The following is a 27,897-nucleotide window of genomic DNA, read 5'->3' on the forward strand; positions in this document are numbered from 1 at the left end:
ATATGAAAGTTGGAGGCTATACTGTAGTTTCTTGGCTTCATAGATACACTGTACTAACTACAATTATTTTGCTCTCAGTTTCCTTTTTACATCAGCACACCTCTCTACAGATCCTGAGATCAATTTGTGTATTTTTGGATAGGAGAGCAGTACCAAACTGTCACCGAACTGTATAAACATTGGTCTGATGTCTTTTATGCAGTTATGTCTAATCATAAAGACTTCACAAACCTAAGCAATGCTTGTGATGTTTCACCTGCCGAATAAAGTGTTATCATGGTTACTGGGGTGCTTAGAGTAGAGCATTTTTTTTCATCAGAATGATATGTGTTAGTTTAATACAGTTTTATAAGCAATCACCATTATTGGTATGCAGGTGGAGGAATATATGGGATGATTTCCTGTGTTGCAGAAATAAAAGTGAGTTCTGACTTTGCTAAATTAGTGACTTTTGGATGAAAATTACCATGGTCTGCTATTTCCATGAAAAGCTGAATGTTGTCTTGCTAACTTGGTAATCTCAGTAACACAAATATAGGATTGGCTGGCATAATGAATCTCAAAAGTCCAAACAGAGATATGGAGAACTAGAAGACCCTGAAAAACACTGAAGATCAACCTCAAACACAGGTACGATTCAAAATCTAGTAATTAGAAATTGATACAAAAGAATATAGCTTCAGTATTTGTGAATGAGGAGATTTAAATAACTTAATGCCAGCCCTTCCTTGTTTCATGAATTCAAAGTGAGTTTCCTACCACCCTGACTGTTACTGAGTTTTCCTGCGTGCTACTTGTTATCACTTACCTACTTCTATTTCTCTAAGTACATGTAAACGTGAATTTACTGTGTTCCACTCTGTGCCCCTTGTCACGGTGTTTTATCTCCTCACTTCTGCCTACTGGACTCTTTATTCTCTGAAAAGGACAATATCCAGAAGACTGTTTGAAAGAAACATGTAAGTGATTACTTTGAGTGAAAAAACGTGCATAGCTCTCTGCTTTTCCTTACTACATCGTCATTATGTGGCTTTACAATATCTGTGGGAGCATGACAGTGGTCATTCTGTACTCCGCATTGACCGGGCAACCTGTTTTTACTGTGAGGTTTCATGTCACACCTAGGGAGTGGTGATGAATGCGAGACGATAACTTTTTCCTCTTTTTGCCTTGTAGCTATAATGCCATGAAGAAGAAAGGATGGGGAGGGGAAAAGGCAGTAAATGATGATCAGGGAGCAAACAGCATTCTTGAAATACACAGTAAGTTAGTCTCCTGAATGTTCACAGTGTTTTGAAAGCCTAGTCCAAGATTTTTATAGGAACAGTACTAATTTTGTGGTGTGCTATTTGTCAGAAAAAAGAGTTGACTTTTTGTTCTCATACTTTTGGGCTATGGATTCTCCTTTTTTTTATCATCATCATGTATTCAAAGACTCCAAAATAATACGGAATCCTCTAAGAATATAAGTACTACATAACAAAGTATGTCTCTGTAATATATCTTCTTTCAGTGTTTCAGTGTTTCAGATGTGCCACTATACAGGTCTTGTTCTTTTCTATGTTTCTCCTTACTGTAGGTGGGCTTTCTATACAGACATTAAACGACAACATGGCATTTTCTGCTTGTGATCTTTGGATTATAGAGTAAAAAACCTACACAGCTGTACAGTTGATAGCCTTCCTTGATTTAGAGAATGTCAGATATGTAAACCCATTTTCAGTTATCAATGTGTAGATATAACAAACAGCACTTTTATCTAAAGGCTTTCCTGCTGTTTTTGGATAGAGACACTTATGACAGTCTTAATGTTTGAGCTTCTTGTTTGACAAATTAATTAGTAATTGCCAGGGCAGTAAAACAACCACTGTCGCATGTTTGTCTGCCTTGAGGTAGTTCTCATACATGTGAGGCAATACATACAACTACAGGACAAATGTATGCATATTGTTCTAAGACAGTGGATTTTTATATCCTACAGCTCTGCTGTGATGTCATTGCTGTCTTTCAGCCCACTAGCAAGTAGTATTTGAATCCAAGGCCACTGCTCTCTTTTGCAGGTAATCCTAATTCACAAGTTACTCACTGCTTTGTTTACATTTGCTACAACTACCTGTCTTCATCACAATTTACTCCAAACCACCTAACTCTACTTTGGAAAAGAAATAGGATAATAGTCATGTAAGCAGGACAGAAGCAAGGTGGATTACTGGTGGGCAATGTCTTGTAATAAGTTGTATTTCAGATGGCAATGGTAAATATAACAGGGTAAGCCAAATAACTTTGACTCCTGACCAGTGGTCAGCTCTCCCATCTTGTAGGTTCTTTCCAACCTTGTGATTCTATGATTCTATGATTCTATAATTCTATGACTTGCTGCAATAACGAACTGATTTGAAAGTTTAAGGAAAAAGTTAACTCTCCACATTCTATAGGCTTCTTGTCCTTATAGAATGTGGTCTAAGAATTTTCTGGTTAGGGGTTAGAGGTTCATTTTAAGTGTTTACAGTGTATTCAGCTTGGATGACTGTAAACTGTGGAAACTAATTCAAATGCTATTTTAAAATAAACCCAGTGATCAAATAAGCCATTCAAAATGTGTCTAATTTGCTTGGTTGGAGATTGAATAATCAGCCTTTGTCTTTGTGACCACAGACAAATTACAAAATCAGATTCAGATAAGAAGGTTTAGGATCCAAGATCTGTGTTCTGTTTAGTGAAGGCAGAACCTTTCTCTGCATTGTTTTGTTAGCTGAGATGCACGTACCCAGTGGCACATCATATGTGACGGTAGAGTTGATGATTACGAGTACCTGATGTGGTACTTTCTGCCTGGAATAGAGAGAGTTCTTTTGTTGGTACATCTTGGGCCATGTTGACCCAGTCTTCTCATTTCAGAAAGTGAGGCATCTTGCAGACATGCCCTGGAAAAGCTTCCTTTACTTGTGAATGGACAGATCTTACATGTTTCATCAGGACTCCACAATGTTTAATACTGAATCATAGGTCAGGTTTATGCAGTGCTTCAGGTGTAGAATAAGGAAGATATATTGGAATTTCATGAGGAAAGAGATGATGTTTCCCATTTGCTGTACTTCACATATGCATCAATGCTAGCAGCAGTGCCTCTGTCCTTTTCAGTTCTTTTTTTTTTATATTTTAGCTGACTTCCATGCCAAGTCAGAGTTTCTTCTTTCTACTGCACCTCTGGATTGAGGATGGCAGGTGCAGTGCAAATGCTGACTAATGATTAAAACTTTGTAATTATTCTTAATCACTTGGTTCATGAAATGAAAGACTCAATCACTACATAAAGTAAGAGAAACACCAAATCAAGGTATTATGGCTCTCTAAGAGTTTCTTGGCCGCTGCAGTGGCACCAGAATGTTAGCAGGAATAAGCCTCAGTTTATCTCATCCTGAGAACATGTCAAAAATTACAAATACATGTTCTTCGTAAGAACATTTAGGCATTTGGATGAAAACTGTCTGTACATTAACAAAAGGACCTCAAGGTTTGGAACGTGCTACAGGAGTTCTTTTAATATGCAAGACAATGTTATTAGCCAGGCAGATGGGACAGGAACTACAAAACTTCTGTGCTTCTCAGAAAGGTTTGGAATAAACCATGCTTTCTGTTTGTTGCAATCAGTCCACTTTCACCAGAGTGTTACACAGCAGCAAGGTAGGGTAAAATAGAGAGCTGCTACCAGGTAGACATTCAGAGAGTACCATAACAAACCTGGGTTTAATTGGCAGCCACAGAGGATTCGAAAGTCCTTTTCAATTGCAAGTACATAGTTTTGCAACAGTAAAAATTCAGAAGGAGAACGTGAATCAGATCCAGAGACACAAATCAGAACAAAACCCATATCCTGAAGACCAGAAAAGTCCATGTTCATGACAGAATGATTAGTCTGGTCACTTCCTTCTGTGACATCATCATAAGGAGTAACATAGGCCTAACTTTTTAACAACTAAACAGGGTAGAAGGACTTGTGAAAGAGCTTCCACTTAATAACTGTTTCTAATATTGGAATCTGCAGAGGTAAGAAACCCATGCTACTCTGTAAGCTGACCAAAATTTTGTGTGACATCAAATGCAAAGCATGAATAGATACTTGCAGATTGACCCTGAGCCAGAATACAGGCATAGGTGAGAAAACACCAGCAATAGAATGAGCTGCAGCTAAGGTGTCTACAAACACAATAGAGTCCATTTTTTTCTGCTAGAAGGGTGATCATGGTAACTGCACAAAGGCACAAGGAGGGTTCTCTTTGCAAGTCTCTAAGTCAGAGGAGGTGTATAATACATCTGAGGGAGATGAACTGAAGCATATTTTTGATCCTGTTTGTCCTGAAAGACAAGAAAAATAGGCTATCAAGTTGCAAGGGAATAGAGAAGAAAATAAAGATTCACAACTGTAAAATAAATTGTAGTTGTTGGAATACAAGAGAGGACATTAACAGAATTAAGTACTGCAGGAAAGGCTGATAAAACAGCAGCATTAACTGCACAGAGATCTTGGACAAACTGGAAGATATTGTTTCCTGGTTTCTTAACAGGTAAAAAGAGAGTATTTACAACAGCTGTGAGTATAAATAATACCTTGCTGCAAAAGGGGATAAATGACTGATTGGGCACCATACTCAATTTGCTTTGAAATTGGGTTCTAAAGAATATACAACAGAGTCTTAGATAATAGTAATTTTACCACCACATATGAATACTCCCTAGTACTTTATGATCAAAATGAGCAACATCTTATCATTCATAATTTTTATGTTGATCCCATCTAAACTTATTTTTCTAAGAATTTTACACTATACTCATTATGGAGCATGTGAGCTAGTATAATGTTCTGGAAAAGACATAATTCCTTGTATTCCATGGACTGATTGTGTGCTTCTTTTCCCTTTAAAAAAATCACTCCATGTCAGTTCTGAGTACTTTTGTGTTACAAAAATACTGGTTATTTATGTCATTATAGGCCTAATGTATAGAAATTTAATGATCAATCTTTAGCAGCAAAAATCTCTATAAAGTTTTTCGGAGTTTTCCTGTAATCTTATTTTATATGAAGAAGAGACATTCACATACCAAAGCATTACGTTGCATGACTGACAAATAAATATGGTCCATGACTGACTGGCAGGCAGTGAAGCCTACTTTACTGGATCTGCATTTCCCATATTGTCTCTTGCATCCTGTTATAGTATTTTTCAGTAGATGGAAGCAATCAGTACTTTACATCATACATATGCATATTATATCCTTTACAACCCACTGCTCAAGTGCTGCTACATAAAAATACACTCAGGTGCTGTCAAATGATTATGAAAAAATTGATATTGTTTCTCCTTCATTGTCAAGATCTTTAGAGGCTCTTTTAATGCCAGAGCAGCTGTCTTGTTCCTCTTGACTTTGCAAGCATAATCTTCCCTATTCCCTATTCCCTATCTGATTTCAATTGTTTCTTAAGCAAAGAGAATTCATTTTAAATAGTTCACAGATCAATGTTGACTTCCAGGGCTGTGCATATCAGTTTATGCAAGCAAAAATAACTTGTCTAACAAAAGTTAAAGATTTAGTGAAAAAGAATGAAGGAACTTTTGCCTCAGTTGCAATGAGATTGATCACTTTGTCAGCGAAGAATGAACTGAGACACTTTGGTGATACCAACTCCTGAAGAGAATAGGATTGACTGGTGACTGGCCAGTGACTTGCATTCTTTCAGGGGTAATGAAAATTCCTCCTTTTTTTCAACACAGAAATGATTATAATTTCATTTAAAATAAAAATACTTGAAATAGTTGAATAACTCACCTTGCAAAATCTAAAAGCAGCCGAAGAATTCTGCTTAATCAGTAAACTATTATTTTTCTTTGTGAGTCTCACATTTTTACAGTGTTGCAACAGAGAAATACATCAGAGTTACAATATTTAGTTTCTCTATAGTCTCTAGATTGGGCACTGCAACAATCTCCTCGAGGAATTAATTGATTCAGATAATAAAACCAAATCTATTTCAGTGTTCAATACTTACAAAGGGGAAGATGTACTATGAGCAGTTGAAGTCCCTTGTTTTGTTCACCCTAGAGGAGACTGAGGGGAGACCTCATGGTGACTTACATCCTCCTCACAAGGAGGAATGTGGGGGCAGGCACCAGTCTCCTCTCTCAGTGACCAGTGATAGAACCCAAGGGAATGCACAAAGCTGTGATAGGAGGTTCAGGCTGGATATTCGGAGAAGGTTCTTCCCTGAGAGAGAGACAGAGAACTGCAAAAATCTCCTCGAGGAAGTGTTCACAGCATTGACCTTACTGGAGGTCAGAAAGTATCTGGCAATGCTCTCAGTCATGTGGTCTGATTTTTGGATGGTCTGTGTGGAGCCAGGAGTTGTTCTCAATGGTCATTATGGGTCCCTTTTAGCTTGGGATATTCTATGATTCTAAAATAGAAAATACCTAAATATCAGTAACAGGAAACCGCTGTTCTGCAAACACGGTTATATCATCTGCAGCAACAAAGATGTAGGAAATACCATCTCACTCACGTGCACATATGGACGCAGACACATCCCCTTCTGTTACATTTTAAGAGATCCTAGCAATACTGCTATTTTGGCTCAATTTGATTCAGTAACAAGCTTTGAATAACCTAACTTGCGGGAAATCCTTTCTCTGTGTTTACATACCTTTTTTTGTGTTTACTTCATGCAAACCGAGAACAATGGTGGCTTTTTTTTTAAATGCTTTTTATCTTCTGGAATTGTTAGATGTCTTACAGTTCTGCTGTCACTAGGTCACCTAACAGTTTAGTTTTCCCCAGTTGTGTGTAGTGTAACAGAATAACTGCTTTGAAACTTGAAGTCAAACTTCAAAGATATTTACTTCTTAAAGCTGACTGTAGGGTTGCAATTTCTTAGAATAGGTAAATCCAACTCTCCTTTTAAAACATTTTTTAGCTGATATAGAAACATAACATCACAGAATTGCTCAGGTTGGAGAAGTCCTTCAAAATCATCAAGTCCAACCACACGATCGTAACTCTAGTAACCCTCTGCTAAATTATGCCCCTAAGCACCACATCCAAATGGTTTTTAAACACATCCACGGATGGTGACTCAATCACCTCCCTAGGGAGCCTATTCCAGTGCTTAACAACCCTTTCTGTAAAGAAGCTTTTCCTGATATCAAACCTAAACCTCCCCTGGTGCAACTTGACGCCATTCATCCTGTCACCTGTCACCAGTGGGAAGAGACCAACCCCGCTCTCACTGCAACCACATTTCAGATATTGGAAGAGAGCAATAAGGTCTCCCCTCAGCCTCCTCTTCCCCAGACTAAACAGCCCCAGTTCCTTTCGTTGCTCCTCATAAGGCATATTCTCCAAGCACTTCCTAAGCCTTAGAATCATAGAATGGCCTGGGCTGAAAAGGACCATAATGATCATGAAGTTTCAATCTCCTGCTATATGCTATATATATGCGCAGGGTTGCCAACCACTAGAACAGGTTGCCCAGAGCCAGTTGTTGCCCTTCTTTGGACCTGCTCCAGCACCTCAGTGTCCTTTCTGTACTGAGGTGCCCAAAACTGAACTCAGTACTCGAGGTGAGCCCTCACCAGTGCCGAGTACAGGAGCAGGATGACTTCCCTAGTCCTGCTCAACACACCATTCCTGATCCAAGCCAGGATGCCGTTGGCCTTCTTGGCCACCTGAGCACACTGCTGGCTCATATTCAGCCCACTGTCCATCAGTACACCAAGGTCCCTTTGGTGTCAGGCAGCTTTCCAACCACTCCTCCCCAAGCCTGTAGAGTTGCCTGGGGTTGTTGTGACCAAAATGCGGGACCTGACACTTGGCCCTATTGAAACTCATACGATTTGGCCCATTGTTCCAGCCTATTCATGTCCCTCCGTAGTGCCTTTCTCCCCTCTGGCAGATCAACACTCCCTCCCAACTTGGTGTCATCTGCAAACTTATTGAAGGGTGCACTTAATCCCCTCATCGAGATCATTAATAAAAATGTTGAATAAGAGAGGTCCTAAGACCAAGCCCTGGGAGATACCATTTGTGATTGGCCACCAACTGGCCGCCAACTGGATTTAACCCCACTGAGCACAACTCTTTGGGCCCGGCCATTCAGCCAGTGTTTCACCCAGTGGAGCGTATCCCCATCCAAACCATGGGCAGCCAGGTCATCTGTGAAGATGCTGTGGGAGACAGTGTCAAAGGCTTTACTGAAGCCCAGGTAGACCACACTGATAGACTTACCTTCATCCATTAGGTGGGTCACCTTGTCATAGAATAAAATCAGGTTTGTCAAACAGGATCTACCATTCATGAACCCATGCTGACTAGGCCTGATCCCCTGGTTGACCATTAATTGATCCATAACGTCTCCCAAGATTATCCATTCCATGACCTTCCCTGGCACCGAGGTGAAACTGATAGGTCTGTAGCTACCAGGATCATCTTTCTGGCCCTTTTTGAAGATGGGCATCATATTTGCCAGTCTCCAGTCCCCAGGACATCTCCAGTTAGCCAGGACTGCCAAAGGATGATGGAGAGTGGCTTGGCAACCACATCTGCCAACTCCCTCAGTATTCTAGGATACAAACCATCAGATTCCATGAACTTGTGAGTGTCCAGCCTTTGAAGCAGTAAACAGTCTAATAAGTAAAATAAAATCTATGTGTACAAGTAAAGCAAAACAAAGAATTCACACAATACTTCCCATCAACAGGCAAATGTCTATCTGCTTCCAGGAAATCAGAACTATATCCATCATCTATGAATCTATAGATGTGGCACATTAGGGACATGGTTGAGTGGTCATGGTGATGACAGGTTGAGAGTTTTGTGTTTTTTTTCCAACTTTAATGATTCAACAATTCTACAATGCTATCAGACATAGTGGTTACTTGGGAAGTACCGTACATTCCCTTGTTTCTCACTCTCCTTTCCCTCCCCCCCCCCAAGCTTTCATTGCTGAGCACATCCCCATGTGTTCAGTTCTTAAATCCTGGCTGCATCCACTTCCAGCTTATTGTATGCTCCCAGCCTAATGCTGGTGAAGCATGAAGAACAGAGGACTTGGCTTTGTGTAATAACCAAAACACTGCTGTGTTGTCAGTGTTGTTTTCATAACTATCTGATATAAAAGATACTGATATACTGATATAAAAGATACTATAAAGAAAATTAATTCTATTCCAGACAGAGTCCATATGATCTCCAATCCTTTTTCTCTATCATTTATTTTATGCAGAATTCCCACACTAACTCATATCTACCTTCTCCTTCATGTTATTTTATACAGAGAGACCATTACTTTAATCTATGGTCCACCTCTGTAAAAAGTCCATAAAATATCTGCATGTTCACTGACTTTATTAAGTGCATGACTTGTGTTCTGACTTTTATGTAGATAACCATTATATGCCTTGTTGTGAGGTTTGTTTACTGTCAGTTTGAGCAGTTCCTGTTACAGTACATCCTTTGGAGCAGGCCATAGAATTTAACATTTCCTTTGCTTGCCCCCTGGCTGCAGGATGAACTTTTTAATAGACAGAAGCCTATACTAAGTTATATCTGCTCTGGGATGGCTTTTTCCATCAGTCATATACCCTTCAAAGGCATACCTATTGTGGATAGGTTTATCCTTGGCCAAAGATATTTCATGGTGTATCTCCTCCTGCTCAGATTTATCCACAAGTCACAGTCCCTTCAACACAGTTCACGCTGGTGTTTCGCCTTTTCCAGTATTGCAGGAGAGGTACAGTAACAATGCCTTGACCAACTTCCAGCCCAAGTACTTGGCTATTGCTGTTATCAAAATTTTCTCAAGCAAGATAGAATGATAAGGAATTAAGTAAGCACTAAAATAAAAAGCAACTATAAAAAATAGTAATATACAGTGAGGCAAGAAAACCACATGGTAAGCACAGGAGCCTGTGAGTTTATTGCTAAACATCTCTAACAGCTACAAATTCAGACTAGCACAGTCCAATCAGCTTTGAACCCTTTGATCTCCATGTTTGGTACCAAAAAGGACTATTGTGGTTTCAGTCTGGTAGGCAGCTGTGCTCCAAACAGCCTCCTGCTCACACACACCCCACTCCCACCCCTCAAAAAGGTGAAAGTGAGAATTCTTGTGGGTTAAAGATAGCTTAACAAACAAAGCAAATGCTGTGCATGTAAGCAAAGCAAAATAAGGAAACCATTCACTACTTCCTATTTGTAGGCAGATGTTTAGTCATTTCCAGGGAAGCAGGGCTAGCTACTTTGGAAGGCTCACATCACAACTCCAAATATACTTCTTGCCACAACTCCCCTTTCCTCCAGCTTTTACCATTGAGCATGATGTGGTATGGAACATCTCTTTGGACACCTGGAGTCAACTATCCTGGCTATGTCTCCTCCTACTTCCTAGCTTTTCATGTTCTTCCAGCCCAGCCTACTTACTTGTGGTTCAACATTAGAAACAGAGAAGGCCATGATGCTGGTTAATGCCTTTCAGCAAGAATTGAATTATCAGCTTATTATCAACACCGTTTTCATCACAAATAGAAAACACAGCATCATACAAACTGCACTGAAAAAATCTAATTCTGTTTAAGCTCAAATTTCCAAAGAGATTGAAGTGTAATATCAGACATTGTCCTTTATCGTATACTACTATGCCAAAGCTTTAACATATCCTGCCATATAGTACTTCACATTCCATGCTCTTTGCTATTAAGCTCATCGTAATTATTTCCAAGAATCAAAAGACTGTGTAAGCTAAGAAGAAGAACAAGTATGAGCAGTAGAAGGAACAAGAAAGCCCTGAAGTCTTGCAAACAATTATAATAATGAATCAGCATCTTCTGTCATAAAAGGAGCTACACACCAAGACAGGCAAGCATTTTGGAATTTTGGAAACTATTCAAAATTTGTATTCCTTAAACATAATCTGATACAGGACTGAAGCTCTGGAAGCAATGAGGATCTTCTTATCCACTTTATTTGGTCCAAATTTTCTTGAAGAAGAGATTCTTCAAGTTCAGTTAAGTACTGAGATAGGAATTAGTACACAAAACAGTTCAGAAGAGTGAGGCAGTCTAAAACTAGTTGCAGGTGTTGAATTCCACTGCTTTAGCAGTGTGAGGAACAAGCTACAGAGGCCACTTTTAAAAGATTTCTCTTATATTTGAGATAGCAGAGTATATGAACTATTGCAGAGGAAAAATATACCAAGTAATTACAGCTTAATAAAAAATAATGTGAAGCACAAATACCACCTTTTTGTTAAAATTTAAGCAAATTTTTCTTCATCACATTCTTCCCTCAGAAGAATTCATGTGTTGGTTAGCTGAAAGTAAAAAACTTAGGAAGTCTTTTAGTATATGAACTATTTTAAAATTATTTTTAAACATTTTATAGTGCTTCTTTTCTGTTGTTATTTTTCAAAAATTTTCTTAGGATAGTACAAACGATTGTAACTAATCTCCATGTATAATTACAATAAAGTTCAGCATAGAAAGTTTTGCTTTCAAGCTTCTTTGTGTGAAAAAAATTAAAAGAAGAAAAATAAATATGCTTTTCCTCTCACCATACCTTATTTGCTCATCCTTTTTCTCTACTAAATACTGCCTTCAGGTTTTTTTTTTGCTTATGGCTAGGTAAAATCTAGGCAGCAAATCTAATTTATGCACAAAAGTTGAATTGAGGACAAAAAAGGAAGTGCGAGGTCTTGTAGAGGCCAGAGTTTCTACAGAAAAAAAAAAGGGGTTCTTCAGCGACTTATGTGGGTTAGGAAATTACAAAAGGAACTGAGAAAGAAAGACCTTCACAGCCACTCTTTCCTTTCCTTATGCAGGCTACTTATCATCCACAACCATCTTAGAGCATGGTGGCAGGAAGAAAACATGAAGGAGAAACGGTCTAAACTTTACTTCATACATTCCCCAAGATGATGGCCAACATTGTTGATGGAATAGTAAATTATTATCCCCTTGAAGCAATGAGGAAATTATGTATATGTTTTCTGCCCCTGGGGTGTGTCTCTGGGACACAGTGCCTCCTATGACTCCCGCTGCCATAATGAAGATTAAACACCAACCTTTGCTTAGGGCTGTGCCCAAGGGTATTGTCTATCTTTTGGAAGTAAATTCAGTCTTCTTTTTCTGGTCTAACTGTATGCAGTCAATCACGATACTGAATGGGGGAAACATATTAGAAGTCCTGCTCTCCCTTGTAGATACCCTAAACAAAGGCTGACCAGTATTTAGATATTCCTGAAATGGGTTTGCATCGTTGTACTTGGTTGTGTGTGGAATGCTGAGGCTTCCAGGGCTCTAATTTCATAAAGAAGCAGATGACATTTAGTTTCACTCTATTTTTATTGCTGTTTTTGCTTTCCCAGAGATGTAGCCTGAGCTTTGAACATCAGTAAGATAATGATCTATTCAAACTGATAGTGAATACAATGGATTAGAGAAGAAGTTCAGACTTTTTTTCTAAGGGAATGTATATTCATTAGAGCATTCATGACTTGGGTGATGGCCTTTCAATCCTACTTTGCTTCCTGTATAAAAAAAGCTGTGGAGGCTAAATGTGTTATTGTATCTAGACTTCTTCAGTATTTTCTCAAATAAGCTGTTAATATGAACATGCTACTAAATCTCAGGATCATTAAATAGAGCTGTTATTAATCAAATCACACATATGGAAAAATGCTTTCAGGGTTTTTGATTTACACTATACGTAGCCATATATAGCTCTAAAATAACGTACTTTCTACCAGTATTCTTTGTTACATAGGATATTAAGCAAATCTGACTGTTTTTGCTACAGGGCTTCAGTGCTGCATTACTTCAACACATGAATTCTGCAGTGCAAAATATGTCTATACATGTTCTTGGAAGTATGTAGAAGCTACCCATTTGGTTCAGCTCTCAGTTCATCCTGGTAATTCTGTATCTCCAGGCTACAGATCATTTGGAGCAGTCACGAGGAAGTCTTTCATCTTACTATCTGCAGCGGCACTAGCAATTTGCTAGCTCTCCTGAACTGACATTCACTGGAGATAGTAATGCAAAGGTCAACATCTGATGGAATACCCCGTATTTTTCAATTTGCACGTCTCCAGCATGCTATGTTGTTACCCTTTGGAACACATAATAAGCCTTTTTTCTTGAGGGGAAAAGGTAGGGGAAATTTCAGATAACATCATATCTTCTTTCATCATTAATTAAGGAACTTACGGGATACAAATCAATACAATTAATACTAGAAAAAGCAGCCCAGAGTTTACTGGAAGTAGTTATTAAGACATCACACGTGCATATTTTTATTAATTCATTTGGAATGATTCCAAGGAAATGGCCAAAGGTTGTGAAATGGCCCTTTGCTCTTCCTGGTTAATGATAGGCTATGTCCATAGAACTCCCTAGCTCATTGGAAATATCGTAACTCTTGTGTCTTGTAATACACAAAGTAATGGAGTTTCTGTTATGCATGGTGATTGGTGATAATTCAAGAAGAAAAATATGAAACATTTCTGAGTCAGTTACTACGACAGCTGGAAAGCAATTTCCTACTCTTTTGTCTTGTTAGTGATATTCCCTGTGTCTATCCCACTTTGATGTCAGAATACTTATTAAACAACTAGGTATCCCCACTTGGAAAATACTCTGTGTTGGAAGTCTGTCCACCAACATAAGCAAGTGAATGACATTGTATGCCTTGTAGCAGTGTGTGCAGATTTGATAAAATGCCAGCAGAAGTCCAGACAAAAAGTAGCTGTTCACAGAATCACAGAATCACAATATGGCCCAGGTTGGAAGAGACCTCAAGGATCATAAAGCTCCAACCCTCTGCCATAGGCAGGGCCACCAACCTCCACATTTAATATAAGACCAGGCTGCCCAGGGCCCCATCCAACTTGGTCTTGAACACCTCCAGGGATAGGGCATCCACAGCCTCTCTGGGCAGCTGTTCCAGCACCTCACCACTCTCTCTGTAAAGAATTTCCCCCTAACATCCACCCTAACTCTCCCCTCCCTCAACTTCAAACCATTTCCCCTTGTCCTGCTGTTATCTACACTTTCAAAGAGTTGACTCCCCTCCTGTCTGTAGGCTCCCTTTACGTACTGAAGGCTGCAATGAGGTCACCCTGCAGCCTTCTTTTCTCCAGGCTGAACAAGCCCAGCTCCCTCAGCCAGTCTTCATAGGGAAGGTGCTCCAGTCCCCTGAGCATCTTTGTGGCCTCCTCTGGACCCTCTCCAACAGCTCTCTGTCTTTCTTGTACTGGGGGCTCCAGATCTGCACACAGCACTGCAGATGGGGCGTCACAAAGGCTGAGTAGAGGGGGACAATCACCTCCCTCTCCCTGCTGGCCACCCCTCTTCTGATGGAGCCCAGGATACCATTTGCTTTCCGAGCTGCAGGAGTACACTGCTGGCTCATTAATTGTTTGCTAATAATTCTGTCACAAGAGAGAGTGTCTACATATATGTGAAATTACTGGTACATATTGAAAGAGCATATTGCATCTGCCAATTCAGGGATCTGGATTCTTTCTTTAAGAAATGCTGTATTTTTCCTCCTGGGCATAGTTTAAAGGTACCCATGTACGCTCCATACAAGTGATTCACATTTGCTTATTGATGCGTGGTTCTGGAGTCAGATACGTGCATTAGAGGTTAAATAGGTGGAAGAACTGAGTAAATGAACTCCCTGCTTGTAACACAGATTGGTGTTCTACTGTCTGCACCATATAGCCCTGTAATGAGAGGGGTAAAGTAATAGGAAAGGGACTGGTTTTCTTATGCATCTGCTCTACTGTTTCAGAAAATATTTCTCTGTTCTAGTTGCAGATTCCCTCTGTATCCTATATATGACAAGACACGCTTACACAATCACCTAAAGATTAACAGCTTTCACTGTATATAAACACCGAGATCAACCTACTTTAAGTCTGAGCTAAATCACTTCATTTTAAGTCATTTTGGACAAAACCTTGGTCCAGTTCGAATATTCCATAATATCCATAATATCCATCTAGAGGTGTATTCAAAAATACATTGAATTAGATTGTAATAATTTCAGCTCTTGCTTTGTTACAAGAGGTTGGAATAGCAAAACTTATATGAACACCCCCCACACACACATTTTAGCACTGTTAGCAATTTCTGTGTCTCCTGATATGGCTCAAAATTCTGATGACTGTACTCTCAAATGAGTAGGAAGACTTGTGAGTTTCAGGAACAACAGTTTGTCTTTGGGGCAGGATATTTAAGATAGCTTTGCATTGCTTATAGACCTTTTATTTCGTCATTAAGAAATAGAAGGAAAGATAATTTTAGTTTTCAAATATCATTTCCACTGCAGTTTTCAGCTTCAAAAATTTTAAAGGTGATGTGAAATATTTTCTTTTGTAGCTTTAATCCTTCTAATATAGATTCTGTCCTGCTGTTCAGCAAAACAGGAATATTCTTGCCCAGAAATTGTTTACTTGCTATTTTTTTCTGTTCAGAAATATCTGTCAACAAGAGTTGTGAATGAACTGAGTGCTCAGTTATCCTGTTTGAACTACTGTAGGAGTGGCTGCTAAAAGTAGTCTGAACAACAAAGTGTATAGTAGACATGACTTCATGACTATGACTAAACCAGATGGGAAATCCAAAATGAATGTAAACTATTCAAAAATTTCAACAGATGTGTTAATGAGACAGCTGAACTATCTTGCTTTTATTATGAATTTCTCTTTTTGATCTCCTTAATCACACCCCATATGAACTAAAGATGGAGAAGAGGAAATCCATGCTGCTTAATAGCTTAATGCAAACAAAAGCAACTCAATTTCAGTTTCTGACACAACCGTAAATTCCTTTTTAGTTATGTCACTGGGGAAGTAGGCGTTCTGCAGTATCTCCTCAAAACTGTGGCAGGATTTAAAATAGAGGGAAAACTTAGGATGGTGATGGTTAGCTGATAAGAAATTAATAAACAAAAATTTCATTAGGAAGACACTTTCCTATAGCATTCAACAGCATGAAGGCCCACACTCTTTCAGAACATTTGAAGATACAGGGGAGAAAACAATAATGTAAATAGGAAGAGAATTAAAGCCATCTATTTTGACTTTTGAAGCAGTCTCCTCATTGTAACTGTCCAAACACTTACTTTATTTTAAAAAGTCTTATCCTTACTTTAATACACAAAATATGATTTCTTGCATTCTAAGAGAGTCTGCTGTAATGTCATGATTCAAGACATGCATCTTTGCACCTTCCATTTTATACACCTGAGAAAGTAGCATTCCAACAACAACAGAAAGAAAAAAAAAAAAGGAAAGGGGATTTAGGTTATTTTTCTCTCCAATCAAATTTTCTCCTAATACAAACATTTTTGTACCCTTCAGGTGATGAACTGTAGTAACTAGATAATCATCATCAATTTTACAGTGAAAAAGAAGGAATGTAAGAGGAAAAAAAAAAAAAAGAAAGAGTATAAATTAATGTCATTTTTACCTCTATTCTTAGCTTTGGTTTCCATTACTTTATCTATTTGATACTGTGAGACAAGAGATCCAATCCAATTATAAGAATCTGTGAAAGAAGATCACAGGTTGTCTGTAAGATAAAATTAGGAGGATGCAACAAGACATGAAGTACAAGCCAGACATGTGGCCCTAGGCTCATTATAAAGAATTCACACAATATTTCCCATCAACAGGCAAATGTCTACCCACTTCCAGGAAAGCAGGGCTTCATCATAGAATCATAGAATCATTCAGATTGGAAAGACTTTAAAGATCATCGAGTCCAACCTCAACCTAGCCATACTACCCTAACTCTAACAACCCTCCCCTAAATCATGTCCCTGAGCACCACATCCAAGTGGTTTTCAAACACATCCAGGGATGGTGACTCAACCACCTCCCTGGGGAGCCCATTCCAGCGCTTAACAACCCTTTGTGTAAAGAAGTGTTTCCATCATCTATGATTCTATAGATGCAGCACTTAGGGTCATGATTGAGTGAGCATGATGATGATGGGTTGAGAGTTTTGAGAGGTTTTTTCCATCTTTAGTGATTCAATGATTCTACAGTTCTATCAGGCATAGAAGACATTGGCATTGTCTTCTTGAGAAGACAAGTACCATACATTCCGTTGTTCCTCTCTTTTCAAATATTTCAAGTGAAAATGTGTGGGAAGTGAAAAAAAAAAAAAAAAAAAATTAAAAAATCCAACAACTAAAGAGAACTCTTTGCTGATTGTGTATTCCCTACTCCTCTGGTCTGGTGGTAGCAATTGTAATCAATTTCCGAAAGCAAGACAACTTACAGAGACCCTCAAGAGGGAGAAAAATGACTGAAACTATATTAAGCTTTGTATTTGATATATGGGAAGTTACTCATAGCTGTAAGGAAGAATAACTTTTAGAAATGGCTTTGTTGTTGTTGTATTTGTTACATTGCCAAGATTAGAGTTTACTGATCATTATAGTTTAGTTTGCAAACTAAAGCCATGTTGTATTTGATCTTAAATGAGATATTCTCACAATTTCAACCTAACATACTAATCATTTTCATGAAACTGTGAAACTGAAGGGATTTTAGCCATTGCAAATACTGCATATGAAAACATGTTTCCAGCTGATACCTTTTTCTTGATTGCAATTGATTGAAAAATTTAATCTATCTCCATAAGATAAATTGTTCAAAGACGCTCTAATTTCGACGGTATTTAAATTTAGAATGTAATAACTTCCAATTTAATACATTTAAAGGTATACAAGTAACAGCATGTTAGAAAGAAACTACTCAGGGAGATAAAATTATGAGGAGATTCAAAGAGGCTAGGATACAATGAAAGCCAGTGTTGATTAATATAAATTATTTTGCTTAAAATATAGAGATCTGATTATGGATTATGGAAGAGAGTAGAAAACAACTTTGCAGCTTGAAACAGCTACCTTATTCTAAATAAGAATCTTGCTTAGAATTATATTATTCTAAATAAGAAAGTACTTTATTAAATATCTGTAATTCTGTCCTCATTCTTTTCATTTAATGAGAGCACCACCTACAACTACATTATGAAAGGAGATGCCCATCGCTCTACTTGCAATATGAAAAGAATAAACTAATGCAACTCCAGACACTCATTTTTATATTGGAATGTCCCAAGTTTTCCTATGGACTGCCTGTGTCTTTTCTTTGAGTACAGAAAGCGATTCTAACTTCAGTGATGCAATGCAAAGTTAATCTGAAAGCAAACACTGAAGAATGGATTGAATAAAGGACTGGAAGGGCTGCTTAAATAATAATTGGATTTGAAGAACAAGTGGAAAGAATTATATAATTTAAGAGTGAAATGAAGAAAGTGTATTATAATTACGCATTATAAAGTAACAGGGAATAAGACATAAGAACCTCGTCTCTTTCCTATCACGTAATAAGAAAATATTAAGATAATGTGGAATATTAGGAGTTGTAAGAAATTCAAAACTCAAAAAAAAAAAAAAAATCACTCAATCTATAACTACAATTCTAGATCAAGAAAGAGTTTAGTTGATATTCATGGGTGCCACATTTCTAGCATAATAAAACCACTGAATTCTCTGTGAATTCAAACCCTGTCTTTTTATTTTTTAACAACTATCCAGGCTAAATGCTTTCTTATTTTATAAAATGTTTCTTGCTTATATAGACCCTTATTATTGACTAAACTCAACTGCTGCTGCTGCTGATTTTAACTTTTTTTTTTTTTAATTGTTCATACACGACTGCATTCTAATTAAGATATCTTCTGACCTTTTGGAAAGCTATTTCAGAAATCTCACCAATAATGAGGTTAATGGTGTTTATCTTCTTTTTCTTTTGTTAATTATTTTCTCGGTCATGAAGTTCGATATAAAATGTTACAGATGATCACTAATACTAGAGCTAAATGTGATACGATATCTGAATGCACAGAATATGACACTAAATATACAGAAAATCACAGTGCTTCAAACTGAACGAATACATGGTTCCCTGATAGTGGTATATATCTGATGCCTTCTGTGGAGTACAAGAACATTAGGATAATAAAATCATAGAATTGTTTTAGTTTGAAGTAACCATTAAAGATCATCTAATCCAACTCCTCTGCAACAAATGTGGACATCTGCAGATAAATCAGGTTGCTCAGAGTGTGGTCCAGCCTGACCTTGAATGTCTTCAGGAACAGGGCTTTCACCAGCTCTCAGGAAATCCTGTTCTAGCTCTTCACTACCCTTATTAGGTTGCATTTGATAAAGCCTTTCCTGCACTTGCACATTTTTTATATATACTATAGCTACATAGAAAGATTCTATAATGACCAATTTTCTTTTGTAGAAATAATGGAAAAGATGGAATATTAGGGAGCACAGAGTAGAAGTATAATTTTATAGTTTTTTTTTCCCTTATGAAGTGCAAACTGTGTATTTATTGCAAGACTTTCGTTTGAATTTTATTTTCCAACTGCTGTTACAATTTTGAGCATCCTGCAGGTGTTTATGACGCCTTATAAGTAAGTTCCTGGGAGTGCCTGTAGAATTTAGTTTAGAGAATATTGATAAACAATTTACTTCCACTGAATCACTTTTGGTTCTCCTCTTTCCTTTCTCCCACAGCCTACAACTGTTATAAATCTATTCACATTGATTAAAAGAAAAGAAAGAAAACTACTCTGGAAAGAGTCCAGAGGAAGGCCACAAAGATGGTAAAGGGCCTGGAGCATCTCCTCTATGATGAAAGGCTGAATGAACTGGGTCTGTTTAGCCTTGAGAAAAGAAGACTGAGAGGGGATCTGATCCAGGTTGATAAATATCTAAGGTGTGGGGGGCAGAGTGGGGGCAGAGTGTGGAGACAGGACAAGGGGAAACGGCCAGAAACTGCAGCATAGGAAGTTCTGCACAAATGTGCGCAAGAACTTCTTTACGGTGAGGGTGACGGAGCACTGGAACAGGCTGCCCAGGGAGGTTGTGGAGTCTCCTTCTCTGGAGATACTCAAGACCTGCCTGGACACCTACTTGTGCAACTTGGTGTAGGGAACCTGCTTAGGCAGGGGGGGTTGGACTCGATGATCTCTGGAGGTCCCTTCCAACCCCTACGATTCTGTGATTCTGTGATTTAGTGAAGAACAAAATTAAATCTGGGTCATCTTAATTTATTTTGAGTTATGATCATGACATTCACTTGAAATTTGTTAGATTCAGTCTTTGGACTGAATTAGGGAGATTACTGAGGTTATCATAAGCTGTAAAGTCTTTTTTCTCTCTGGCTTTGAGCAGGAATATTATTCTACATAATTAAGGAAGAAAATTTACCTACGGAAAGATTCATAAAAATGTGTGACTTCTGGTAAGATGCTTTCATTTTGATAAAGTGGAACTACCCAACAAAATTCCCCATTACGTCTAATATAGCCTTAATTATCTACAGGTTTTATGCAATGCATCAATAACAAGGAATTACTTACTGTTATTTTTGTCTTTGTTGTTGTTCAAATTACCTTAAGGAATCCCTTAAGCCATGAAATATGCTGATAGCTTTTGTTCGTAGTATAATTCTTTTGATTACTTTATTTCAATTCACTTGATTTAAATTCAAAGTTGCTGCTATTATTACCTGATTATTGTTGTGCATCAGCCATGGTTCACTGCTTTCAATTTGTTTTACTAGTTAGATAAAGGGGAAAAAAAAAGAAAAAAAAGAAAGCAAAATTTGGTTCTCACAAGTATCTTCTAAAGATCTTTCAGGGGAAACCTTCTTTGTGTGTAATGACAGAGGATAGATCTAGATTTGGCATTCTTGACACTACGAGGGGTGCGATCTCAACTTGCAGATATCACAGATGCTTTGGAGCAAGTCATACATGACTATCAAAAAAGAGGCCCTGGGGGTGTTCTATTGAATTTTATAGCTGCTCTAGGAGAAATTAAGGTGCATATGTGCACAATAAGCTAGGCAGGAAGGCATGAACTTTCAAGAAACGTGCTATATAGAAAATAAGAAAAAGCAAAGATTCCCTCTCCATACCTCAGCCAAAAATTAGTATCATCTGAAACTAGTTAGAAAAGCAAGAAATGAATGTAAAATGATCCTGCCAGAAATTAAATAACATAATTTATCTACCTTTTTTACTCAGTACATGTGTTTTTGTTTTGCCTTTCTTCACAAGTTAAGCTTCAAAAATCTCAGTGCTTTATCTCTGAAATCCATGGTTATAGCTTCTGTCACACAATCATTCTCTAGCATTTTTAACACATAGCATAATTATATTTGATTTTTAAAGATCAACATGTGCAAACTGACTTATGATCAGGAAAACTACAAGTGACTTGTGTCTTAAGCATTGTATATGCAGTTGTGTTGATCAGGCTTGTGTTAGTAGCTGAAAGGTTATGTGGTGAAATATGATAAAGCTGAATTTGAAAGGAAAGAGAGAAAATCATGTGGGATATTAATAACAGGATGAAACATCATACAGTAATAACATTTTGAGTGTTCTTTACATCTCAGAGTCTGGGATGTTTTTACAATCACAGAATCAAAGAATGGCTTAGGTTGAAAGGAACCTCTAGAAGTAATCTGGTCCAAAGCACGTGTTCAGTAGGTGTGTTGCAAAAGTGCCAACGCTTTTGTATACGGTTTACTGATCCCAAAGAAAGTATGCGGAGGTAAGTTAACATTCATCAGTTTAATAGGAAGGTACTCACGTTACTGAAGGTAGCTGGCTGGTCAATCTCTGCCAAGTTCTCACTATCAGGGCAGCCAGCTGGTATAGTGCCCATCCTAGGATTACCACCAGCAGATACCGGTGGTGACAGGCTGGCAAGGGGTCTGCTAACCCTCACTTAGTACCTTGGCCATATATATAACAATGGGAGAAAATAAAACATTATGTATCAGGATAGTCAAGACCATTTACAGAAGGCAAGAATACCTAGTTACAGCCACAGTACTTTTCCAACACAGTAGGTTGATCGGATGTCATCTTGATGGTTTTGAAAATTTCTGAAGAGGGAGAATCTCTGGCAACCTGTTTGTTTCATTGCTCAGTCACTGCCTACACAATAAGTAAGTGTTTCTGGATCTGGATCTCTCTCTTTTTTTTTTTTTTGTTTTTTTTTTTGTTTTGTTTTGCATTTACAGAAGACACATATTCAAAGGAAGGAGGGCAGAGACCAGGAGTATAGAGAGTAGAAGTGAGATGTCAAAAACAAAGGGAATGCAAAGGATTCAGGAAGAAAAGAGATACAGGCTGGCAGAAATGAAAATCTTTGTAGTCATCTTTGACTGGCAGAGCAGGTCTGGGAGAATCTTAATACATGATAGAAGAATTGTCACTGTGATTGGAACTTAAAGAAGGAAGACTGTTACATGTGGCATTTTATAAAAGTACATAAAATGTTAGGTATCTGGTGCTATGTAACAACTCATTTCCCTTTCACATTACCTTTCCACTGCAGATTACACTGACGGATCACACATACATAACTTCTTTTGGAGGGAGGCATCCTTGGCAGATATTATAGTGAGGTAAATGTTTCTAGCTGGAAGGTACTTCTTTCTTTCCACTCTTAGTAGATTAGCTGCTAATATAAATAAGGGGTTCATTAAAACTGCAGTAGCAACAAGGACAAAACAGAAAAATGTCACAATCTGCCTGACATGCCTAGCATAATCATTAAGACTGGCTAAAATAGGGAATTTAGTTTAAAATGCTCACCAGATACTGTCTTTAAATTCAGTCTTGTCTTGAAATGAGTCATGAAAATTCCTCTGCATCCTACTTCATAGTTAAATAATACTCTGCAATATCATTCAGTCCAGCAACATTTGTCCATCTCTTTGCAATCATAAACTTGCTCAGCTCCACTCACTGCATTTAGAAAGAAACTGAGACAATGTCAGCTTCTGAATCAAGTAGATACATTTGAAAACTCACATGATTCTGCACTCTTTCTGCATATAAAACACATTTGAATAATTTTTACATCACAAAATGCCATTCACAGCATTACTATTATGTTTAATTTGCCAGCAGATATGTTGTTTGGATTATGGCATAAAAGAATACCCTGGAACTATATTTCCTTCAAAATCTTACCTTTATATGTCTGTAAGCAACATTAGTAAAGAAAGAGTGTATTTTCTTGAGGAAAGTCAGGAATGCTAATAAAATGCTGGTTTACATTACAGCAGTAGGTTTTCAAAGTTTATTTGCTAATTCTTCTCTACTTAGATTTGTTTTCCTTTATGAAAGCTCACAGTTTCACAGGAACATGCTTCTTAATTTCATCTTAGCTTAAGCACATTTGTTTGTAAATGCTAATATTGCAAGTTAATTATAACTTCTGCTTCTGAAGTTAGTATTTAGGTAGCTCCAAAAGTAGTGCCTCCTGATTATTTCCATGAAAACTGCAACAGATACAAAGAGCACATTATTTGATAGAGCAAATTCTCAGCTATTAAACAGTATTTTTTAATATAGTCACTAGCATTGGCTATGCATTTTTGTTAGTGGTGAACAAGAGTCAGCATGCTGCACTTGTAAAAATTGGTACCAGAGGAGGTGAAATGCACCACTTACTGCCTCACTGTGCTTACATCCACTTTGGTGTCCATATATGTTCAGCAAGTGTTGATGAATGCCAGTGGAAGCAATTATTTCCACAAGGAGGAATTCAATTATACATCTTTTCTTCATATGGACTTCCATGTTAGATGCCAATTTGTCAGGCTGACCCTCTGCTGCCATCTGTCACACAGCACCAAAATGTAATAGAAAATTAGCAGAAAGTTTCAACCTCTACTGCCATGCCACCAGCATCTGCCTGTAATGTAATGGGCAAAGATAATAAAAAGAGGAGGCATTACTTTCAGAGCAGCCATTGAGCAACTGAATTTTTCAGTGTATGCTTTCTAGAGAAAACTAATAACATTTTAAATACTTCACTCTGTTCATTTATTTATTTTTATTTGTTTTAAACTGAAATTATCTTTTATCTCAGCATGAAAAAAGTCCGTAAGAACTTATTTTTACCATACATAGACCACATGAAAGGTGTACAAGATACTACTGTTTCTTTTCTCTAAGTGATTATTTACAAAACATTTCTAGAAGCAACCATGTTGGAGATCTCCTAGTTACAAAAAAATCACTCAAAACTCAAACTAGAAATCTTCCTTTTGCAATCCTGTGAGTCAGGAAATATCAGCCATTGTGTGATTTGTTATATTTATTACAAACATTACTTCAGCTCAGGCTTTTTGTTGCTGACACAGAATGAAACCACAGGAAATGAGGGATGTCATCTTCCTGGACTTCTGCAAAGCCTTTGAAATGATCCCACCACATCCATATCTCTTGATTGGAGAGGTGTGGATTTGAAGGATGGATAGTTTGATGGATTAGGAATTGGCTGGCTGGATGCAGCCAAAGGGCTGTGATCAATGGTATTGTGTCAGAGTGGAAGCCGGTCACAAGTGGTGTCCCTCAGGGGTCAGTCTTGGGACCGGTGCTCTTCAGCTTCATCAATGACAGATGATGGCATTGAGTGCACCCTTAACAAGTTTGCAGATGACACCAAGCTGAGAGATGCAGTCGATACATGGGAGGGAAGGGAAGCCATCCAGAGGGACCTGGACAGGCTGGAGAAGTGGGCCCATGTGAACCAAATGAGGTTCAACAAGGCCAAGTGCAAGGTGCTGCACTTGGGCTGGGGCAATCCCAGCTATTTATACAGACTGGGGGAAGATCTCCTTGAGAGCAGCCCTGCAGAGAAGGACTTGGGTGTCCTGGTGGACGAGAAGCTGGACATGAGCCAGCAGTGTGCGCTTGCAGCCCGGAAGGCCAACTGTGTTCTGGGCTGCATTAAAAAAGGGGTGGCCAGCAGGGAGAGGGAGGTGATTGTCCCCCTCTACTCGGCTCTTGTGAGGCCCCATCTGCAGTGCTGCGTCTGGGCCTGGGGCCCCCAGCACAGGAAGGATGTGGAGCTCTTGGAGTGGGTCCAGAGGAGGCACTGAGATGATCAGAGGGCTGGAGCACCTCTCCTATGAGGAAAGGTTGAGGGAACTGGGCTTGTTTAGCTTGGAGAAGAGAAGGCTGCGGGGAGACCTCATTGTGGCCTTCCAGAACAGGAGGGAGAATGGCTGTTTATGAGGGTGGATAGTGATAGGACAAGGGGGAATGGTTTTAAACTGAGACAGGGGAGGTTTAGGTTGGATATTGGAAGAAGTTTTTCACCCAGAGGGTGGTGAGGCACTGGAACAGGTTGCCCAAGGAGGCTGTGGATGTCCCATCCCTGAAGGCATTCAAGACCAGGCTGGATGTGGCTCTGGGCAGCCTGGTCTGGTGGTTGGTGATCCTGCACATAGCAGGGGGTTGGAACCAGATGAGCATTGTGGTCCTTTTCAACCCAGGCCATTCTATGATTCTATGAAACTACTTAAGGGATTTCACACAGAATCTTCAAGAAAATGGAATCTGTGAATAAATACATAAATGTAAATGTATTCATCCACAAATATACATTTTCACATAAGTATACATATGGACTGCTGTTTTAGTATGTATTCAGGTACCTACATATGATCCGTAATTACTGGTTCCCTTCTCTGCCTGCTCTGTGTTATTCTAACATACTAATGAATTGCACAAGAATTCTGATATGCACAGCAATTTGGTGTCCAAACATCTTGAAAATATCCATGAGCCATTGGGTGATAGGACAAATTTAACAATTACACTTTGAATCGTGAGCTTACTGCTAAAAAATTGCAATGTTGGCATTCTAACTGTGTTGTAGACAATGTTTTGTAAAGATTTTATAGCAAGCAAAATTATGTGCTTCTGTGATAGTTTTAGACCAAAGGTTTTCAATGATTATTATTACAAATTCTAAAATTATGACTGGACATTTTACTGGCAACTGATGAGCAGATTAACACTAGCTTGTTTGTGCAAAGACAGCATTTCCATCATTTTTCCTGTTTGCTAATACTTCTTTACCTCCACCAGCAATACCAGAACCCTGATTTAACTTAATTACTGAGCTGCCACTACTGTCATGAGTTGTACATTACCTAAGGGCAATCATGACATGATGTTGGCTGCAGCTGCTTCAAGTGAAATATCAGCATTTCTTTAAACTGTAGAAAAGGTTTCTCTTTTTTTTTTTTTCTTTTTTTTCAGTAATATGGTTTATTTTGTGGGACTAGAATTGGGAAGAATTACATTTATAAGATGGGACCCTACAGCATTTGTGGTTCCCATCAGCTGCAGCTAGAATGATGTGTTTAACTGTAGTATGGTAGGTTGTGGAGTATGTTGAGATAATAAAAGCAGTGTTGACCGCTTGTTCATTGTTCTTCTAATATCAACAAATAGAACTGGCTTTAACAGTTAGGAACTACTACTATCCACAGGTCTCAGCAACAGTTATTAGACCTACATACTTCTAATTCTAGTTCTGTTTCTACAATGGCAGTGCATCAGGGCCCTTTTAGAATCTTTGAGAAAACATGGGCCCAGATTCTAAAGAACATTTGGGTATCTAACTGATACTTAGAAAGATAAAAACAATATAGGTAGGATTCTAGTTGTTAGACATGGAATAATTCTTCATGTCTTTGACTAGAACACATCCTAATGTAAAGAAAATATTTTACTATCAGTCATGCTTCCTAAATACATTGCATATTTTAGCTTCAGATTGTTTCGAGGCTAAAAAAATCCCACATCATTTCCTTTCTTTTAAATAATGAAGAAGCAATGAAAAACAACAAGATGCTTCATTGTTTGAAGAGGGCCCAATACACAGCTTTGGAGTAATAATAAGCAAATCTTCAGTGAATTAATATTTAAAAACTTCATTCCTTGACTTCCCTAGATAAGTTAGATTATGTAATAGTGAAAGACACCCTTTGTAACAATGGCATTCCATGCAAGTTTGTTTAAATTTATCAGCTAATTGATTTATAGAGGGCTTTACAGCAGCTCACTTGGATTTCCAAAAAGTACATAGCTTTTCTCTCAAATGTTTGAAATAATCAAAGTTATTTCTTTACCTTCTGAACATTTTAATGGAGACCTTAACCTGTTCATTTGTGATCTCCTGACCAAACTTCTTATTACGTAAGTGAAACAGGTAATCTTTTTCCTGAATAGGTAACTTAAGTGGTGGACAGCATGTGGCAGTTGGAATGCTTCAGAGCATGCAACAGAGGTTAGAGATGTTGCCACAGTGTGTAGAAAGGTGCAGTGTGCTAGGACCATGCTGCTTTGCTGTCTTTTTTCTTCAGAGTGATGAATATCATATGCTGCTGGCATACAGTATGCACTGCCCAGGACATCAGGCAAATGTTATCAGCAAGAAAAAAGACTTTGGGGAAAGGCAACAACCTTCTAAAAGATTTCACAATGTAACAAATAAAAAAAAAGAACAGGAAAAGACGGCAAGGAGTATTTTTAATACATACTTCTCAACAGAGAGCTGCAAGCAAATCTGAACAGAAAGTCAAACCTTTCTTGCTGGTGTAATACCCTCGAGTACTGCTGGCAGATGTGCTCCCTGGTGGACAGAAGTGAAAGCTCAGCGAACCAGATCCAAAGGCGGTTTGAAGCTGAACAGAAGGAAAAAAAAAAAAAAAAAAAAATGCACTCCCTCTGGGAGTACTGTAGTACTGTGTTTGACGGAACGGCTGAACCGTTTTGCTACACCTCAAAGGCATCAGGACGAATCTCCTCATCCAGCCCCGAGTTGAGCACGGATCCTGGGCTCCGCCTTGGACGTGCGTGCGGAAGCGCCCCAGCCTTGGCCCCTAGCACCGAGAGCACAAGGTCACTTCTTTCCAACGCCCATGTG

General features: G+C 38.4%; 1 long non-coding RNA gene across 5 annotated transcripts; it reads right to left on the reverse strand.

The window, feature by feature from the left end:
- Positions 1 to 3,736: 3,736 nt before the first annotated feature.
- On the reverse strand, positions 3,737 to 27,673 carry LOC116216414 (uncharacterized). 5 transcript variants are annotated; one of them, XR_014882237.1, is made up of 6 exons: positions 27,556 to 27,661; positions 22,758 to 22,910; positions 22,485 to 22,620; positions 21,745 to 21,889; positions 16,524 to 16,601; positions 3,737 to 4,356 (listed from the first exon to the last, which is right to left on the reverse strand). It is a non-coding gene; the product is annotated as an uncharacterized LOC116216414 (long non-coding RNA). The 5 variants fall into 5 exon arrangements; XR_004159095.2 differs by having other exon boundaries at positions 22,485 to 22,623; XR_004159096.2 differs by lacking the exon at positions 22,758 to 22,910 and having other exon boundaries at positions 22,485 to 22,623; positions 27,556 to 27,673.
- Positions 27,674 to 27,897: the final 224 nt, after the last annotated feature.

The sequence above is a fragment of the Meleagris gallopavo genome, chromosome 3 (genome assembly GCF_905368555.1).
Source record: "Meleagris gallopavo chromosome 3, MGAL_WU_HG_1.1, whole genome shotgun sequence".
In the NCBI taxonomy this organism is placed as follows: domain Eukaryota; kingdom Metazoa; phylum Chordata; class Aves; order Galliformes; family Phasianidae; genus Meleagris; species Meleagris gallopavo.